Here is a 21,297-nt window from a genome sequence, read left to right as displayed (position 1 = left end):
CCCATTTATGTTGGGATACAAGGCAATATGGTTGCAGTGCAACATGCCAGAGAACTTTCTGCAGTGGGCAGTGGTATAGGCAAGTCTTTTGGTGCTGGCATGCTTGTTGCAGTAGGCTTACACACTGCATCCTATTAACCCAAACTGCAATATCATATATATATTTATAATGATACACTATGGGGATATATCATTTAAAAAAAAATAGAATTACAGTCAGGTCATTAAAAATAGATGCAAAAAGCAGAAAAGTAACCTTTGTCACTTGCTCTGTGCAAGCTGCTGTAGACCGGATTTTATTGATAAACCTTAATTTGTTTCTATACAGTGTGGTACCTCAGGAGCCACCAGGAAGCCTGTAATGGTAACTTGGCCTTTATTCTGCTCCACTGCATCATATCATATACTGCAAAATATTATTTATCGTACATTACAATCCGTACATATTGTAATATTGACAGCTATTGAATTTTTGGGCTAATATATGTGAGTATGGATCTGTAGTCTCTAAATGCTGAGCCGACAGGAATATTCCATGAAGCTGACTTTCAGGAGCAGATGGGCTGAAAACTATATGCTAATCATTCTCCGTTCAATCGGAGCTAAAGGGGATTTGCATTATACTCTAGATTTTCATACATCGATATGAAGGTATTTTAGCATGTGCCTAGAAATGGAAATACAATGTATTTATTTATTGCTGGAATAATATGTAGTTTTTATTGTTTTATTTAGGTCATTTCAGTTTTTGTGGTTCTGGTGTAGTTTGGATTTTTGCAGACTGCAGTCAGAGCTCTGCTCTCAGAACCTTGGGAACTGTTTTTTCCATGCTATTTCCCTGCAGAACTTTAATAGGAAAGCCCAAGCGGCCTGTCAATATGCTCACTGATAATCAGTATGGGACCATTAGCCTGTTAGCCATGGCCAATATAATATTTTGTTGATTTGTTGCCAAACTGGTAGGCAGAATACACACCTGTACAGTTGGTAAACCAGAATGTATATGTACACATCCTGTATGGGGCACAACCCACAAAAAGCAGAATTTGTTTCTCTGTACTGCTTTATCTCAGGTTGGCTTTTGACTAAGAAGCTTAAATTATGGCATTTTTACCATTTGTCAGTATAAAAGCACAGTTTAGTGAAGACCATACTGCAGGGAGACCTTTGGCCACAGATCAAGCAGTGCAGTGAGTTAATACTCAGGCAATACCTTTGGTTTTGTATGAAAGCCCACAATTAGCTAGCATCACCCCAGCGTGGAGACATGCAGCATTTAGTGGTTCTAACCTCTTCTTGAGAACCATTAAAGGGATTTCCAGGAAAAGTCTCATAATCTCTTCAATTATTCCACTCTACAAACTGTTGAGTTGCCTCAGTCCCACAGGATGGGGAGAGCAAAGTGTGAGGAGAACACTTAGACTCTATCTGCTTGCTGATCTGCCTGTAGCATCACATTAGCCGCACGGTAGGATTAATGCCAGCAAACTCGTTAATAGTTCCTCTGTCAGTGACTCTCAGGTCACTTATACTACTTACTGCATTTAAGCCCTTTTGCCTCTATGGAAATAGCAGAAAGCCAGTGATTGTCTAAGTTACATGATTGGAAGTGGCAGAATGTCTGTCTCTACATGCATGGGAAGTGTAGTTCTGTCTGTATATCTATCATTTATCTATCTATCTATCTATCTATCTATCTATCTATCTATCTATCTATCATCATCTCTCTTTATCTGTCTATGCGTCAGTCTATAATCTTTATCATCTATCTATCTATCTATCTATTTATCTATCTGCCAGTGTATATATATATATATATATATATATATATATATACCAGTCCTTGTAGTGTCTGAACTCTAATTTGTATATAGCGGGGTGCATATCTATCATCTGTCAGTCTGTCTATATCTGTCTATCATCTATCTATCTATCTATCTATCTATCTATCTATCTATAAATCCATATATCATCTGTCAGTCTGTCTATATCTACCTACCTACCTACTTACCATCTATCTATTTGTCAGGATCTATCTATCTATCTATCTATCTATCTATCTATCCATCTATCCATCTATCCATCTATCTATCTATCTATCTATCTATCTATCCATCTATCTATCTATCTATCTATCTATCTATCTATCTATCTATCTATATATCATCTATCATATTTCTATCCTATCTATCTATCTATCTATCTATCTATGTCTATCATCTATCTATCTCTTTCTCTCTTTAGCTCTTGTTTCTTACTTTTTCTTTCTATCACTCTATCACACCCTATCCATTTATTTATACGTATGATCACCCTTTTTGTTCACCCTTGATCACCCTTTAGTTTAGTTTATTGCTTTTCCAGCTGTAGGTTGTTCATACAACTCCTTTCTCTCTGTACAGTGAGCAATCACAGCTGAAGTGGTTAAAAGTTTGTGCTGTGTGGGATGTATCTTTTGATCTAGTTGCTCCTGGATGTTACTGCAGTAAAGCACTCTAGAGTTTTCTCTCACCCTGAGCTCATCCATCAGTCATTACTTGCTGAGCTCAGAAGGTGTGTGTGTGTTTAGAGCCCAAAAGCTGCACCAGATATGTGTGTGTGTGTGATATTTAGAAATCACTAATTCTGTGCCAGGTTAGCCCCGAGCAGCTTGTAATATGCACAGCGCAGCAAAGAACATCCCTCGGAATGACAGCTACCACCAAACAAATAAACCCAAAGAGTCACTCCACAAGATCCGATTGAGACAGAACAAAGGCCAGGTTACAATAGAATTACTGATCAGTTAATGGTCCCCCACACACTTGTTGTTCGGTAATTAATATTGGTTAATCATGTTAAGCATGAAGGGGAAAGAAGCATGTGTATTTCTAATAGGTCTTTATGCTGTGGGCTGTTATTCCACAATGCCAACAACAAAGCACATAATTAGCGCGGCATTTGCTCCCAACTGTTCTTAATCATGTTATTGTGTTGGTTTGATATATATCCTTATCTGGTGCCGAGATTCATAATTCCACCGAGAAGTGGTTAATGATTTCAATGTAACAGACGCCATTGCCTTATCCAGCGGCCTCATCCATACACAAGGATAATGCTCTGCCAAAATGCAATTTTCATTCTTCCTGATACAATGAGGAAACATGCGTTACATGCATGTTCTGCTTCTGACACCAGCCGTGGTTTAAATATTGTCAATTAAACAAGTCGGCTTGGGTTGGAGAGCATCCTCAATTACTTTAATGGAGCAGTTGTAAACAAAGCATAGGCATCCATCATGTCTTTGGAAAAGGCTTCCAATAATCCCAGTTTCCCAACTGCAGCAAACGGCATAGGATATATATATATAGAGAGAGAGAGAGCTGGCTTTTACAGCGTCTTAGCAGTTTGTATAGCTCAGGACATGGGACATGGTGACTTTGGCAACATCAAACATAAGTAGATATAAGTAGACACATAAGCAGTAATATATATAGATATATAGATTTATATATATATATATACAGAAAATAATAATCATTTGTGGCCATATAAATATATAGGGAACCCTACAACCCCCATTATTCCATCCTTCTAATATATTAGATCAAAGTATGAGCGATATAAGCAAAATAAATCATTACAGTTGCAGAGATAGAACCTTGATTAAATATTGCACCACGTCAGGGCCATACAACTAGGAATCCTTTTGTTGCTGCTTGCCTGTCCAAGGGCTCCATAAACCCAAGTTTGTGTTCAAAAAGGGCATATTTATTGCTGGAGAAGTGCAGAACAACACACGGCTATCCAGCTAGTAGAGCCTTGAATATTTATCATTTCACTTTTTTTATGTTGTGTATAATAAAAAATGCATTTTTTAAAATAGGGGTTTCCTATATCTTATATGCATTGCATTTTTGTTATTAATGAAGCAAATGTAATCCACCAACTCTTTGACTGCAGTCGCCATTACCAAACTTACATTGCTGCCACTCCTTAAAACTCAAAATAGGGCTTCATCTTTGGATTTTATGTAATTGGATGTCAAACGGTTTATTTGATATAGGATTTAAGCCTTACTGAAAGCATTCTACCAATCTCCCTGGCACTGCTGGTGGGTAAACTGCACAAACTGCTGGCGAATATAAAGGCAACAGTGTAAAGCTTACATGCAGAGTTCTCAGAACCCCAAGGGCCCGGGCCACCTGTTTTACCTTTACTTATTTTACCCGGGTCTTATTTTACCCTCCTTAAATAGCTCTTAAAAATGCATTGTGTAGACTATCAACAACAGGTACCCTTGTTGTATAAAAAGTCATTTTCGAAGCATTACAACAACACAAGACATCCAATACACAGTGACTCTTCAAAACTTTCCTATTAAAAAGTGACTTTATGGAGGCCAGAGAAAACAGGTAAACAAGTTAATTAAAATCAAGGTTCAAATCTGATTTGATATAATCAGATTCTTTTATTAGCATATATGGCACAGTACTATTTGACTGTCTTCTAAGTAATATATGATATTCTTAAGGTCAGATTTGGGCCTCTCTGTTGAAATTAAATCAGTGTCGTCACGATCAAGGAGAGCACCAGAGTGCCGAGAATGCATAGAAATAGACAAGTGCTGCATGTATGATGGAGCCGCAGATTTCTTTTGGGTTTTACCTTTATACTGGCAAACCACCTCTCAGGTGCTGAACTCTGATTTCAGGGTCTCTATTGTTCTGGTTTTGGGGTTTTAGTCTGCTGTGATCTCCTGCAGAGCCGAGGAGGTGCACGGTGTCTGCACACACTGCTTACACCTGAAAAGCTAATTCTCTCACAAACTCACTTTGTTTCTTTCCCATTTTTTTCCCCTGCCACAAATTCAGCAATGCAGAGTCTGATGCATTTCACTAATGCGCAAATCAAAAAAAAAAAACAGCAAAGAATAGTGAACATTTGGAAATGTTAGGTATAATATGGGAAGTGTGCTTGATGCCATGATATTGGGTTCTGACTACTATAAGTGACATAAAAAGCAGAAAGGGGGCACATTTCTTTTTTTTCACATGATTTATTCCTTCGTACATTTACTTCAATATAACCGAGTGTTATACGCTGTGTAATAGAACTAGCGTCATTTCTTTCACAGGGAGCAAAACTTAAGGCAGGGCAAATTGATATTAAGTAGCAACCAGTGGGAAGGGATTTATTCCCTGCTCTAGTAGCATGCTATATGACACAGGGGAACCTATAGAAATAATGTGGTCACACAGTGGCCTTCTATTAAGCCCTGAAGATTAGGCATTGTAAATTGAAAGACATGCAGGTTCTGGTGCTGACAGTATGATAGGATGGTGGATATGGCTGCCACTGTGATTCTGCAGAACATAGAGTATCAAAGCTTCAGTAATACATAGAATTATCTGCTTGCTCTCTGATAGAGAGAGGGCCCCGGGGGACGCAGACAGACATGTTCACTTATCACTTAAGTGCTTCTGAATCTCCAGTGCAGGTCAAGAGAATGCAGCATCAGAGGCTGACATCGCAACAAATGCAACATATGCATAGTCATTTAAATGCCCACCTTTAATTTCATTCACATTTTCATTTTATATTTTCCTCTGTTTGGATACAGACTTAGGCTGTAAATGCTTGCCCCATTAAATATGGACTGCTCCCTTCTTCTCCTACTTCAAACCAGCTTAGGTCCTTCCTTCCTTCCTTCCCCTCTGCTTGTTTTTTCCCCCTTTTTTTTATAATGTTAAATTGTTAAACGTACAAGTTATTTTCTCTCCAAATCAGTTGATTTGTAAAGAAATAGCAATACAAAATGCATATATACAGTGTGGAATATATTTGTATCAGATATGGAAAGTATGGTATAGCTTGAGAGAGACCGAGAACTGTATGAGGGTTTTTTTTCATATGTTCTCCCAGTATTTTAATATGTTCCCCATGCATTATATACTGGCAGTTTATCATTGTTTCCTGCTAAAATTGACCTGTGTTTGTAGTAGGCACCTTAGATTGTAAACTCCGCAGGAACAGAGGTTAATTATAAACAGTCTCTGTAAAATGCTGCATAACATCTTGGTCCTATATAATTAAAGGTTGGCAATAATAAAGTGCTGCCTTTTTAATAGTAAAGTGGAGAATACAAAATAAAATCTGGACTGAATGTAACAAGTATTAAGAAAATTCTTATACTGCATGTGTAAATAACAAACACATGGTTCACTAAGATACTTAGATAAGCATTGGAGGCTTTATATATATATATATATATATATATATATATATGAATCAATGGGAACAGGCACCCACGTCTAATCGTAGTTAAACATGCCTGGGTGCAGTGTAAGGTATATCATACAGACTTCAAGAACATACCGCACTCGCACTATTTAGTCTCACGTATTAATAAAATTTATTTTTTTGCAATGAGAGCGGTATGGTCTTGAAGTCTATATATATTGAAAAAAATATATTTATATATTTATAGTTCCCATGATGTAAAGGAATCCGCACACACATGGCTTATAATGCAGAAAAAGGGATTTTTTTTTATTGTGAAGCACACTAATGTTTCAGCAACGCAACAGCCTTTGTCAAAGTGAATCAAGTCAGAGTGTAAACCCATTATACATACATGAGAGGGCGGAAGAATGAGGCTGTGACATCACATGACATCACTGTGAGATACAACAACAAAAGGGATAAACAAAAAGTAAAAAAATAAAATAGAAAATAAGACCAAAAGTAACAAAGCACACTTTATATCACTATATATGTGACTTAATCCAGGAGGAAAAAAAAGAGAAGAACTGCACAAAATAAAATTAGACAAATACGTTTGTTCTAGTATTAAAGTAAGCAGATATCGTTAGTCAGTGTTTGCAGCCATAGAAACCAAAAGGAAAAGGAGAGAAGAAATGGAAACCATGAAAAAATCAGACAAATAAATAAGTTTGTCCTTGTATTCTGGTAATCAGTTTTCGTTGCTAAGTGCTTGCAGCCATAGTAACCAATGTCTGTCTTAAAAAAGTAAGCGTCAAGCCAGTGTGAGTATACATTTTATTATAGGACTTTCTTGTGTGCACATCAGATTGCTAACTGGAAATTTGGAGAAATACAAACACAAATAGCGGGTAAGGTTTCCTATGTGTAAGATTGTTCACTGTAACACGGGTTACCATGGGAACAGAACCGGTCATTCGTCACTGTAATGCGTTGTAGCGGACCCAAAAAGGAGGTGGAGCTGGAAACTCCTAAGAACTCTCTTGCACTGTATAATAGATTAGTTACGACTAAGCACAATGAACGTGCTAATTCACCCAGTTATACTTGTAAATCATAAATTCAAATCATGTGCAGGGCCCCGGCATGCCCATACCTGATCCCTGCCAGCTCTTCCCCGGCCGCCGGTGTCCTTCCTCTGATGGGGGGTTAGGGGGGCGTGGCAGGGGCCCCTGTAGGGGGTGCGGGAAATGTGCCCGGTGGGGGCACCTTGGGGGTGCAGGGCCCCTGGACCCCCCAGTCCGACCCTGATCATGTGCGCCATAGATTCATGGAAAATACAATGTTAATATTTATAACCCCAGGTCTAAATCTATCAAGACCAACTATGGGGTATCAAGGTATGCATTAGTGCTACAGACACTCTGGCACTGGATACTGGCACTGGTAGGACCATCCAAATATGGCTGGGGCAAAGTACCAAGAATTAGCTACAGAGACCGCTGTTTTGGTCATGGAAGCCCACATAATCATAGCTCCGGTCCATATATATATAGAGAGGGAGAGAGAGAGTACTGCACGCTGAGGGACTTGGTGCAAAAGAAAAAAAGGTTATTTGCACCAAATCCCTGAGCGTACTCTTTTTCTATATGTCTATTTTTTTACCTGCACCCAGGGCTGTTATTTTGGTGATGGGTGTGCTCCACTCTCAACATAACGTTTCGGTCCCCATTGGAACCTTTCTCAAGGCCTGGAGAAAGGTCCCGATGGGGACCGCAAGGTTAAATTGACTGTTCATGCTACTTTAAATATATGTACTCACTCTTCACAAGAAATCCCGGTGTTGCTGGTCTTTTTTTACACTATATATATATATATATATATATATATATATATATATTCGTCGGACCATTTGTTGCTGCACATGCACTGTTTATTGTTTGCAATATACAGTGTCATGAAATGGAAGATATTTATTTTATCTTTGGCCCCTTCTAGAGTTTTACAGTTTACAATTCATAGTTAAATAGTTTTGTATAATTTGATCACTGTTCCTGTGATGGGCAGATCTTTGTATATTATAGCTTTTGCTCTGGTTGATATTTTAGCCTGAGATTCCATCATCTTCCTCTGTCTAGAGAGGTTACTTAGCGTCCGTATTATTAAGGACTATTTTTACCTTGTTGACAAAATATACTTTATAGAACGGAAGTCTGGATGCTTCATGTCCGAGTGTTCAAGTGACAATAGAAATAGAGGGGGGATTTGCTCATAGATGGAAAAGCCAAACTGACATTCAGCTAAAATATTAATTTAATTAAATATAATGCAGAAATAATATGAATCTGGGGGGATGTGTTTCTTACAAAATGGCATTAGTTGTAATGTTGAATTAACACACTACACCTTGTAGGCGCCGCTACAGTTCCTTGGGAGCCTTTGTTGCAATTTCAGTTATGGGCTGCCCCCGGCACCCTTCTCAGCTGTTTCCTGTGAGTCACTTGGGGTGTTGTGACATCACAAAGGCAGGACAGTGTGGGCTGGGCTGCCATTTAAAGGGAATAGCTCACCTACCGTATTCTATTTGTGGGCAATCATCTGTATGATGCATGACGTTACAACTACAACGTAGGTGGCTCAGAGCTGTCAGTCCAAAATGCATGATATATGCAAAACACCCATGATTCTACAGTGCTTCCTTTACATTAGTAACTGTATGTCTTTTAGAAATGGCTTAGAGAATAAAAGATTCTTCTGCCAGAAAATCCATTTACATATTAATCTTGTCTTTATTTGGTCACACGTACCCTACCAGTACAGGTATACCTGCGATTTGGAGCATTATGCCTTAAGACAGTGATCCCCAACCAGTGGCTCTTGAGCAACATGTTGCTCCCAGTGCCCCAAACCAGGTAGTTATTTTTGAATTTCTGGCTTGGTGGCAAGTTTTGGTTGAATAAAAACAAGATTTACTACCAAATAAAGCCTCCTGTAAGCTGATAGTGTGCATAGAGGCTACCTAATAGCCAATCTTAGCCCTTATTTGGCACCTCCATTAAATTTTATGATGCTTGTGTTGCTCTCCAAGACTTTTTACATTTGACTGTGGCTCACGAGTAAGAAAGGTTGGGGACCCCTGCCTTAAGACTACTAACACCAATTCACTATACAAACATTCATCTATAATACAGGTATGGGATCCGATATCTGGAAACCCGTTATCCAGAAAATTCTAAGTTACTGGAAAGCCATCTACCATAGACTCCATTTTAATCATGCAATTAAAATTTTAAAAAATGATTCCCTTTTTCTAGGTAATAAAACAGTACTTTATATTTGACCCCAACTAATACATAATTAATCCTTATTGGTGGCAAAATAATCCTATTGGGTTTATTAATTGTTTAAATAGTTTTTTAGTAGGTCCTCAGCATTCTGGATAATAGGTCCCTTACCTGTAATATCTATCTATCTATCTATCTATCTATCTATCTATCTATCTAATGAAAAGTTAACAAAAATTAAATCTACAGAGAGATGCTGCATTCACTCCAGTGACAGTGGGTACAGCTCAAATTGGGACCTGTTAACGTAACTGTTGGACCAGTAATCACCCTATTGTACATCCTAATCACAAGGGCAGGGCTTTCAGTCTACAAAGGAACTGCACTGCAAAGGTTACAATTAAAAAGGAAGGGATTGCGAATGGTTGCATTTTAAAAAGGATAATAAACTGTAAATTATAATTACATAGGAGGATGGGGGATTTACTTATTGTTTGATCATTATGCTGAATACACATGATGAGAGGTTTTGTTAATGAATCATATACCTCTATGCAATATGTCAGAATCCTTCAGCACCACTCGTCTGTTCCCGTAATTCCCTCAGTATACAGCAACCATTTGGTACTTTTCAGCCCCTTTCCTTCTCATGGTAGAGATCACAGTACTCCGATATTTTTACTATTTTTTATAACTTCTATACATTTATGGCATTAGTAAAATTATAGATGTTACTTAGAAATCTGTTAGTCATTAGAGGTAAACCCCCTTCATCTTGTTCTGGGGAGTTTTTGTTATTCTAGACTTTGACGAGGGCATCTCAGAGAGACAGCTGGCATTTTCTAGCTTTGATGAATGCAGTTTCTTTCCTCTTTCCCGGCCTCTCTGCACTGCGTGTACGCAGTGTGTCTCCTTCCATCAGCACATTATTGTTTTGTTATCCTTTGAAATATACATGAAGTTTAGTGGATGCAGAAAATGCACTGTTTACAGCATGAATATTTAATTATTGCTCAGCTCTGAAATTTGCTAGGGAAGAAGAGCAGACTTCGCAGGTGAGAGCATAAGATGGGGGCACACTTTTTTGAGGTTTTTTTTGTATAGAAAACATTTCTAGTTGGTGCCATTTAATATTTCTACATAATTGCTAGTGTAAATCTCTGCATACAGTGGTATGGTATATGGAGAGCAAAAATGCTATATAGTAATAGGAACAAGGAAAAAAGAAAGGGGAAAGACAAGGGTCATGGAAGAAGGAGTTAGAAGTTATGTTGTTCTGAAAATAAGGAATAGAAAGAACATTTACAATGAATATTAGAGGTGGATAGACACTAAAATGGTTAGAAACACTAGGAAGGTAAAGCCAATTTAGATGAAGAAGAAGTTCTAAGGTGCAAAGAACAGAAACAAGATGACAGACACAGTTGGAAAATAAGGTAGGAAGAATGGCAGGGGTATCTGCAATACAATTTAATGAAAAACAAATAGGGGAGAAACATAAGATATGAAAAACTTGGTGCAAGGTTTCAAAATTTAATCAACTGAAAAAAACAAAATGAACACAAACCTTGATAAAATCCAAGAATCTGCAGGTTGCTGCATTCTTTTTAATTGTCAAGAGGCCATGGGATAGGGTGACATCGAAAGGTATTAAGGCTTTAGAAAAGACTGAGGATGACCAGAAATACTTGTTGATAAAACAAATCAGTAACAAAGATGACAGATCATTGAAAAGATAGGGAAGAAGGGACAGATACATTGTTAGCTCACTTGTGAAGCCAAGGAGATGGGGGTTCTGGAAGTGCACTGGGTTGAATAAATTGCTGAAATCCACAACCCTTGGAAATACAGTTTATAGTGTGTCAGGCAGTTACAGCCTTTGATACTAGTTATGGCAGAGGCAGTTATTCTTGCACTATGATTTTATACCATCCTTATTTAATGACATGGGGTCCTCAATTCCCAGTTTCATATTCCAGTTATATAACCTAAGCTTTCATTATTCATTTAGGAGATTTTTAAGAAGATAGTCAATGCATGGAACATTTGGTGGTAGCAGATATAATTATGCATGTTTATTTTTGAAAGGTCTCTCTAACTGAATGCCCTGCAAGGCATCTAGTCAGGTTGCTTTTTAAATGTCTGCTAGAACATTTATAAAATAATGATAATTAAGACAATTATTACTAAGAGTCTAAAAAGCACCATAGGTCTTGTTCTTAATAAAAAAATAATAATGCAATTTCTAATAAGGTTTTTGCAGTGTTTTTCCTATGCTTTCTTGCTCTATATTGGCTTTGTGACGCAGATAAAATCTGTTTGTCTCTGGCCATCACTAGTACCGGTCAATTTTCAGATGCTTCGATGAGGGCTAGAGGCGGCAGGAAGTGGTAGGAGCATCCTTTGCCATCTTCAGCCATTACTCAACCTACCATAAGGGGGAACTCCAGCTTCCAAGCCAGCATGGAAATCCCAAATATAACTATCATTGTAATCTGCTCCTTCAAAAAGTATGAATAAATACATTTGTATATGCTGAAATCCAACAGTTCTTCTCTTTCTGCATAATTTGAAATCCTGGCAGGGGAGAAGGGACTAAAACAATGATGTTACAAATTATAACAACTTCTCCACAGCTTGCAGATAGCATGCAGGAGCTACATAATCCGCAATTCATTACACTGTGATGTTACTTTTCTTTACTGACATCACGTGTGCAGGGTATTGTGGGATTGTAAGATGCAGACAGAAGGACAGTCAATATTTTTTTGAGTCTCAAAGTAGTCAGCCAGTTCAGCAGGAGAACAGGGGACCAGGCTTAAGTAAAGGCTTGATGTATGCGGAAAAGTTGCTTGAAATCATGTTTACATTTCAAAAAGCTTAAGTTGTGTTTGGGTGGAGTTACCCTTTAAGACCTAGGGGCCGATTTACTAATTCACAAAGGGATCGAAAGCGTCCGAGTGCGTTTTTTTTTGTATTTTGCAATTTTTTAGTTGCCGTCGCGACTTTTCCGTAAATTGTCGCAACTTTTTTGTAGCTGTTGCGACTTGCGGGAATTGTCGCGTCTTTTTCATCGCCGTCGCGAAAAAATCGTACTGTCGCGCCGAGTACGAAAGTTTCGGATTCATTCAAGCTTCAGTATCGTGACTTTCGTTGGGCCAGGTTGGAGCTGCAGAGTGCCATTGAGTCCTACGGGAGGCTTCCAAAATAATGCGGAAAAAAATCAAGTCGTAACGGCTACGAAAAAGTTGCGACAATTCGTGCAAATCGTAACGGCTACGAAAAAGTCACGACAGCGACGAAAAAATCGCAAAAAATACGAAAAAGTCGCAAAATGTTCGTTTCCAATCTGATTTTTTTCCATTCTGGATTCGGATTCGTGGATTAGTAAATCAGCCCCCTAATTTGTTATTTATTTTCTGACGATTTTGTTTTGCTTTTTCTTACTATAGTTTGTCTTGAATTGAGCATACATAAAAATACAGTTTGCCATTAAAAGTAAGATTGTTAGATTTTATTGAGGCAAAAATCCCATTAGATGCAGGCAAAAAAATCAAACTACAAACAACAGTAGGCCCTAGAATCCTGTATGCCTGTAAAGCCGAATAAAAGCACACCTTGGCTAGCTGTCAGGTGACGCTGAACATAAAGCAGTGCCAAACACTTGAGCTCCATGAGGCAGTGGGAAAATGAAAAGATTATATAGGTCAATCAGCTTTTATCTGCTGTTAAATTCTGTGTGAGTTGATCTTTTGTTTGTGCTTGTTTGATCATAATCTTACAAACCATATAGATTTAGTACTATCAATTCCAGGCAATCCCATTACCGGTCGATAAATACTAACACAGGCCAGGTCTTGCATCTGATGTATCAAATTAACAATAGAACCAATTTTTTCCCCCTCGACTGCATGATTCCTATGCTCACTTTAATGAATCCTAGTAGCTACAAATCTGATCTACATTAACCTTGAGATATAAATTATTTACACTCTCTATCACTGTTTTGTTTTCTCAAAATCCATACTATAGCTTGGATAATTTATAAGTGATCCACTCACTTTTCTGATTTCATTTTTTTTTTTTTGCCTTTACGGGAACATTTCTTATAATACTTGACTTGCTCATATTTATATATGATTTATTATATATCATTTATTATTATATATATATACTATAATATATATATACTATATAATAATATATTATACATATATTATTTATTATATATCATTTCTTATAATACTTGCCTTGGTTGCCTATTACAATATATTAATACAGCAAAAGGGGATTTCAAAAGGCTAACTGTCTTTTAGATTAATTGAAGCTCTTTGTTGCAGCCTACTTCTGTACAGGTGTCACACGCCAGCACACCAAACAGTTATAAAACTCATTTTTGGAATGTAATCAACAATGATATGAAACAATACAGTCTAACCTTTTTCACGTAGTGGACTGAATATCCACTATACAATTTACTGTAGGTTTATTTATAATAAAGTAGTGATTTTAAAGAAAACTATGTCGATCAGTGTAGGTCTTTGCCAAAAATAGCCCATATGTAAAACCCTACTTAACATAACCCTACTCTACATAAACCATTTTCAAAAAAATAAACTTTTTTAGTAGTATGTGGTATTGGGTAATCCTAAATAGAAAATCACCACTTTAAATACTAAGGGCCACTCCCTGGGATCATAAGATTTACAGTGCTAGGTCACATCAGTCAATTAATGGTCAAATTTCTGCCTTTTACTCCCACACTTATTTTCTGTCAGGTGATCTCTGAGGGAGCACACAGACTATCACAAAATGGTGGCTTAAGATAAAAAATGTAAAAGGGCAATATTTACTAATATATATTGGTAGGATTCTTTAATAGGCAACTTAATATGATATAAACTATGTATAATCTGGGGTTATAGTGTTCCTTTAAGAGAAAATATCAGTCGAGCAATGCATTGGCTGAGTTGTGGGTTATCTTACTGTCCCAGGGACAAATCTGTTGGTTCACATCATAACCTGCTAAGGGCTTTGGCACACGGGGAGATTAGTCGCCCGCGCCAAATTTCCCGAAATCGCACCGCCGCGTGTGCCATCCCACCGGCGAATTACATTTTCGCCGGTGGGATGGCAGGTGATGGCAACTCGGGGAGATTAGTCACCCGCGAACAGCGAGATTTGTCGCGGGCGACTAATCTCCCCATGTGCCAGAGCCCTAAGAGGGCACCTTTGAATCATACAATAAGTGCCAGTCGGAATCATTAGTTTGTCTGGTTTTGTGTTTTGGCTGATTAGCTTTGGTTTGACAAATACAGTAATGATCATATAGACAGACTAGTCCTCACCAAGTCTTAAAATAAGATAAAGGCTAAAATAAAGAAGCCATGTGTGAAACAGTAAGTGAATGAAGTAAAGAGAGCCATGTTCTGATTATTAAGTGCACTTAATTATTTGGTTATTAGAAAATGCTACCTAATCAGCAGCACCTATAGCGGTTTGGTAAGAAGGACAAAAATCTCTCTGCAATGAATATAATGATGAAAAACATTAAAGAACATTAAAGCTAAGTCCTGGAATATAGAGGCCTCTGTCAACATGGTTCAACTGAAGAAAGCAATGTTAAAATGTGGCCCAACAACAACACTCCTGGAACAACTGAGACCAGTAGGCAGTTGTGCGGTCTTAATCCAAACACACATTTCTCCACATGGACCTCATGCCAACCAACTCACATGGCATGGAATGGTGATGGAATGGGTGGCTTTGCAGCCACTGGACCTGAATGTTTCACAATCATTGTCAACTATAAACTCCACCTATTCTTAAAAAATGTTCATCTGTCCAATAAGCTAAGCTTGGTCTATTTAGGGTCTTGCAAGAAATTGGTGATCCAAATAGCACAAAATACCGGCACAACAGGATTTGTTTAAGCGGGATAAACCCTGCTGATTTTAATAGTAGCAAACCATGTAACATTTCAGGGGGCACGCCCCTTCGTCAGACATCAGGGGCGTGTCTGACGAAGGGGCGTGCCCCCGAAACGTTACATGGTTTGCTACTATTAAAATCAGCAGGGTTTATCCCGCTTAAACAAATCCTGTTGTGCCGGTATTTTGTGCTATTTGGATCGTGGTGGAGAGTGCCGACGAATACTGTGCACCAGGTGGAACAGAGTGGAAAGGCCAGGGTGTGCTGGTGAGTGTGGATTGGCAAAGAAATTGGTGATCACATCACACCAATGTTTTATCTGCTCTGATGGTATATTAAAGAAGCCCCAAATATCACAAATGGCAGTGGATTTTGGAAAAATTTTAGCCAGTCTAATTACTTTTGACATGTTTATAGAGTTATCTGAATGATAATGATGCCTTATAAAATGACTATAACCACAGATTGCAAACTTTGCAATCTTTGGAAAGAATCCGCAAGGATCTTAGTAAATCTGTATGAGGACTTTTGTTGTTTTGGGACAGTAATGATACTTAAAACCAATCATAGTTGCATTCCAGTCTTCCCTTTAGATAGATATCTGAATCCAGAAGATGGCAGCCAATGGCATTTTCTGCCGTTCTTTAAGTCAGTAGGGTTTGACAAATGATAGTTCAATACCACTGCAACAGAACACACCCAGCCTTCACTCTTATTAGCTTGCTTCTCTCCCTGATATGGAGAAGCCTCAAGCAGGCAGGAATTAATTGCAGTCAGTCCACCTGGGGATGTCTATTAAAAAGGTAGCTCACAGCAGAACATGTGTCAAACAGGGTCAGTTCCAATGCTAAAGAAGGGCATGCCTCAGTCAGAGAACTTGTATATGGCATATATTATGCATATTTATGAATGAAAAGCCACAGAATTAAATACAACACAGATATGGATAACTAATAAGCCATTTAGGCAAATGCATTAAAAGGAGAATTGCAATATCCATTTAAAACATTTCCTATTTAAAGGACAATTAATTAGCATATTGGGACATATACTTTCCATAGCCAGCAGCCCTATACCATACTGTGAACCAAACGAAATCTTCTGAGTTCCTATGTTCTGGTCTTGCCATATGTCAATATTAAAGACTGAGTTATCAGTAACAGAGCTCGTAAATGCGGTTTTTCTCTGTTCTATTGCGAGTGGGAGATTTATTTGATATTATGTTAAAAGAAATAATAAAGCTAATTATACCAGACCTACGCGTGCCAATGGTGATGAATTTGAATCTCAGCATGAATGCATAAAAAGGAACCTTAGTAGAACCTATAGTAGTCTGTGTTAGAATACAGGGTGCTCTATTTAAACAAACGCTGCATGATATTTTACATTTATCTGATGCACATCCAGGCATGGATGTGGCATGTGAAACACCTTAGATATTATATTATATCTAGCCAAAAGGAATCTTAATGTATCAGCTCCAATTTCATTCAAGCAGAGAACTGGACAAATGCAGTAATCATTTTAAAAAGACAATACATGATACAGTGGCCCCAGCATTTCATAAAACACTGTGCCCCCCAGGGCTTTTAATGGACAAACAAATGCAAATATATAATCCTTCATCAGAAATTAATAATTCAGCATGTATTGGTGCCCATACTACTGTTTAGGTGCTCAATAGAATAGGCTAGACAGCCATATTTTAATGTAACCGAATAGTGTTTTGCATAATAAATGATATTGGCTTTTTAGACTGACTTATTTAGTACCACTCTGTATATTTTCAGTTTATATAATATAATTGTACACATTTGCAGTAAATATTAGCCCAAGCTTTTGACTTAGTAAAAGTAAGTATTTTGATATGCAATAGAGCCACTCAGAAAGGTCTTGAAAGAATTGTATCTCTGCTAAATTAACAAGAGACCTACAATTATTTGTTTTCTGGTGAGAGGGAGGCTGGCAGCTTTAGTCTCCTTTCCTTGCCCATGTGATTAATGAAATATTTACAGGTCATTGACTGCCAGAGGAATGATAGAGATCAGATTTTTCCTTCCCATTCATTCCTTCCACATCATTGACTTTGCTTCATGCCCAAGCTCATTAGCAGAGATGAGTGAATCAATTCCTGTTGAATTCGGATTTAGATTCATGCAAATTTTGCAGGTTTGGGTACTTTGAATTATTGTGTGAATTTTAGATAATTTGAGAGCATTTAGTCACAGGTCCGCACTGCTTTGCAGATTTACAGGCGGTTCAGTGCTAAATTGCTCCGTAGCTATTCAAAGAGGTACAGATGCCGCTCTGCTGATTGTGGTCACTTTACAGCTCTCCGTTTGTTAGAATATGGAATGAAAAACTGCAGAAGGAAGAAGCTGGTTAGAAAGAGGAGCTCAAGCTCAAGCTGGGCAACATTTGTTTATTGCAGTAATACACCTAGTCAATCAGCCATTCATTTTGATTGGCAGCTATTGATTACTGAAATTATAAGCAGCAGATTGTAAGCTCTACGGGGCAGAGACCTCCATCCTCTTGTGTCTTTGACTCTTAACTTATTGCAACTGTATTTATCTTGTATCTATCTGTATTTATTGTTGTACTTTGTATTTATCTATTATTATCTTAATAATCCCCTGTCTGTATTAATGTATACTACTGTACAGCGCTGCATACATAAGTAGCACTTTATAAATAAAGATATACATACATACAATGTTGGCCATACATGGCCCAATATCGTCTGCCACTCCTGCTTTAGTTGACAAACTAGTAGACTCAAGAGCTCATTTACTTCTGCAAGTAAATAGGGCCTGGCATTTCAACACAGAGGCCCAAACAGCCCCCCCACAGGACCACTATATAGTGACTGTATATTGCATCTTATTGCAGCCCCATTGGCATTGGCCAGAATCCACAGATCAGTCTGGGCCTGATGGTGAAAAATAGTCTAACTTTTCAGAAATCACACCAAATTATTATTACCCTTTAGTTTACCACAAACATGTTACACAGCACCAAGCAAGTTCATCACATCAGTTCCTGCCCCAGTGGCATTTATAATCTAAGGTACCCACCCACCATGGGCACACACTTTTATTGGGTCCATCAGGAGCCAACTGACCTGCCTCTATGCTTTCTCTGTGGTTTATTGACACAATTACTTTCTTTCTAAATGCTTCACAGGTTGCATAATAAATATCTGAGAAAAAAAATGAAAACAATTTTTGCCAAAGAAAAGATGGCACAGAGCTGAGAAAATCCCGTAATGTGAGTGGCAGAGCAAGCTGCTCATAAAAGTCAGTGCAAAAGTTTAAACCCTTGCCCTGGTCATAATTCATAAACATTTCTCACACTTGCTGACAGTGCACAGAATAACCAGAAGTACCAGCGCGGTATTTGCGCAGTATATTATGTTTTATGGCTGCAGTGCAGATGGTTGCACTTTACCATTATAATATATTTAAGCTCAGCTAAATAGGTTTACATCCATCGGAATAGCTTAAGTTCACAAAATATTTTGCAGAATGGTTTGCAGTCCTGATCTCTTTATTATGGATGGGCTTGTGCCTTCACCCACATCAGCAACAGAACTATTTAGCCTTTATCAGCCTGTGATTGGGTTCAATAAGTGATTGCAGCTGATTGATTAAAAATGGGCAGTTTTAATAGCAGAACATATTAGAATCATCATCTTTTTTAGTAATAGATTTTTAGTTAGGGTCATATATCTTGCAACACTTGCAGTGCTGTGATTCCTTTATAAAGCATTGGAATAGACTGTTTTGGACCTGTTTGCAGGGCCGGATTTAACTTCGCGGCGCCCCGAGGCTGCCCCCGCCCCCCCACGAGTGCGCATGCGCAATCGCGCGGCGCCCTCTCCCCCTGAGTGCGCATGCGCGATCAATGGCATGCACAATCGCACATTTAAACTCCCGTACAGAGCAGTGGGGAGAGGTCCCGACTGCTCCGTATGGGAGCAAAATTTTAAAATTCTGTTGCGGCGGGGCGGCATGCACACGAGATGTCAACGGAACCGAACATCACAGTGCAATGCATGTTAGGTTTTCTAGTTCCTGCATGCTGTCTGTAAGCTGTGGAGAAGTTGTTAAAATTTGTAACATCAGTGTTTTAGTCCCTCCTCTCTTGCCAGGATTTCAAATGATGCAGAAAGAGAAGAACTGTTTTGCAGCTGGATTTCAGCATATAAAAATGGTATTTATTCATCATTTTTGAAGGAACAGGTTACAGTGATAGGTATATTAGGGGTTTCTGTGTTGGGTGGGGCACTTTAACAAACTTTGGTTCAGAAGCCGGAGCCCTTTAGCATGAGCAATATGGTGTTCATAAACTTTTATATTTACAAGAATCTATGATGCAATCTGCTTCTAATGAGACCAAGTATCTCTGTGCTGCTTCTATAATAAGGGTGTGTGTATCTATGTTTCTTTTATATTGAGGCCAAATATATCTATAGTACTTTTATAATAAGGTGTTTTGATAGGGTTTCTACAATAAGTTCAAGTATATCAACAGTGCTTCTATAATGAGGTTGAGTGTATCTATTGTGTTTCTACAATGGGACCAACTATCTCTACAGAGCTAGTATCATGAATCCAACTATGTTTGTAGTGATTTTTAATGAGTTAGCATGTCTATACTTCTTCTAAAATAAGGCTGGGTATGGGATGATGTAATGAGACTGATGACTTCTATGCTGCTTCTATAATGAGGATTAGTATCACCGTCGTGCCCCATTAAGACTTATAATGAGTATCTCTATCCTATCCATGTATTGAGATTGAGTATCCCTGTAGTGTGGCTGAGTAGATTTATACTGCAAATGACACCACCATACTTTAATACATTGCATATACCTTTTAACCATGCATAGGGAATGCTGCATGGTGCCCTTATTCTTAAACAGACGCCATGGAAAAGCCATGTGAATAGGAAAATCTGCAATGTGCTTGTGGCCTTTAGAAGCAATTGGGAAAATATAAATGCAGTACACAGACACACAGTGGTTATTGTGCCCATCAGCACTGCAGCTGTGAGTAAGCATTAACATATGGAGTCTGAATCAGCAGTGTACATTGTATACTCTGTTACAGAAAAAATTATAGAAGATGGCTGTCTTAGACTCAAACAAGCAAATGGATATCTCAACATCTACATGAGTTGCTTTTGTGAGGTTACTGTTTGTTTGGTACCTTGTCCTGATTGGAAAATCAGGACATTTTAGGACACTCCTCTAAACTGCCCTGGTCTTGGACAATTCAAAGTATCGCCCCCCCTCTCGACCCTAAAGCCATCCATTTGGGTATGGCCTATGCCTTTTCTGGTATGAATAAGGCCTGTCCAGTGAAGTAACTTTGTCATGATCTACCAGATCTTCTGATTCCTGCTGCAAAAGCAGTGATTTTAAAAGAAATTAATATTTTCATCTTTAATTCACAATTAGATATTTGCTGTCATTTTAAAGCAGTTCGGCAATATCTACATTTTTATTATTTGTAATGTGAGTGTGCACAGGGCTTCCCCTCCAAATCAATGGCGTCTCCTTGTCTGGCTAAGGTTACAGGAGGTCTAATAATCTATAGCAATCAATTAAACATTTTCTTGCTACCTGTATCGAAGAAAATATCTGATTGGTTCCTGGAGGTTCCTCATTTTCCTTTCCTATTCTAGCATAGGGATTTTTTCCACAGAAATAAGGCCCCCTTTGCCTCTTTGTTTTGTAACGTTTATATCCAGAGACTATGCATAACACATTGGAATCAAGAACCCATGAGGGTTATAGCTTGATAATAAGCAGTAATGGAAAAATACAGGTATAGTTGCAAATCCCCAACTCCTTGGGGCATATTTGTCTGCT

General features: G+C 38.2%; 1 protein-coding gene across 9 annotated transcripts in view; it reads left to right on the top strand.

The window, feature by feature from the left end:
- The window catches only part of rbfox3 (RNA binding fox-1 homolog 3), a 564,559-nt gene that overhangs the window by 479,484 nt on the left and 63,778 nt on the right, over positions 1-21,297 (top strand). The window lies entirely within an intron of this gene.

The sequence above is a fragment of the Xenopus tropicalis genome, chromosome 10, assembly GCF_000004195.4.
Source record: "Xenopus tropicalis strain Nigerian chromosome 10, UCB_Xtro_10.0, whole genome shotgun sequence".
Classification (NCBI taxonomy): domain Eukaryota; kingdom Metazoa; phylum Chordata; class Amphibia; order Anura; family Pipidae; genus Xenopus; species Xenopus tropicalis.
This window is presented reverse-complemented; position numbering and strand designations above follow the sequence as displayed.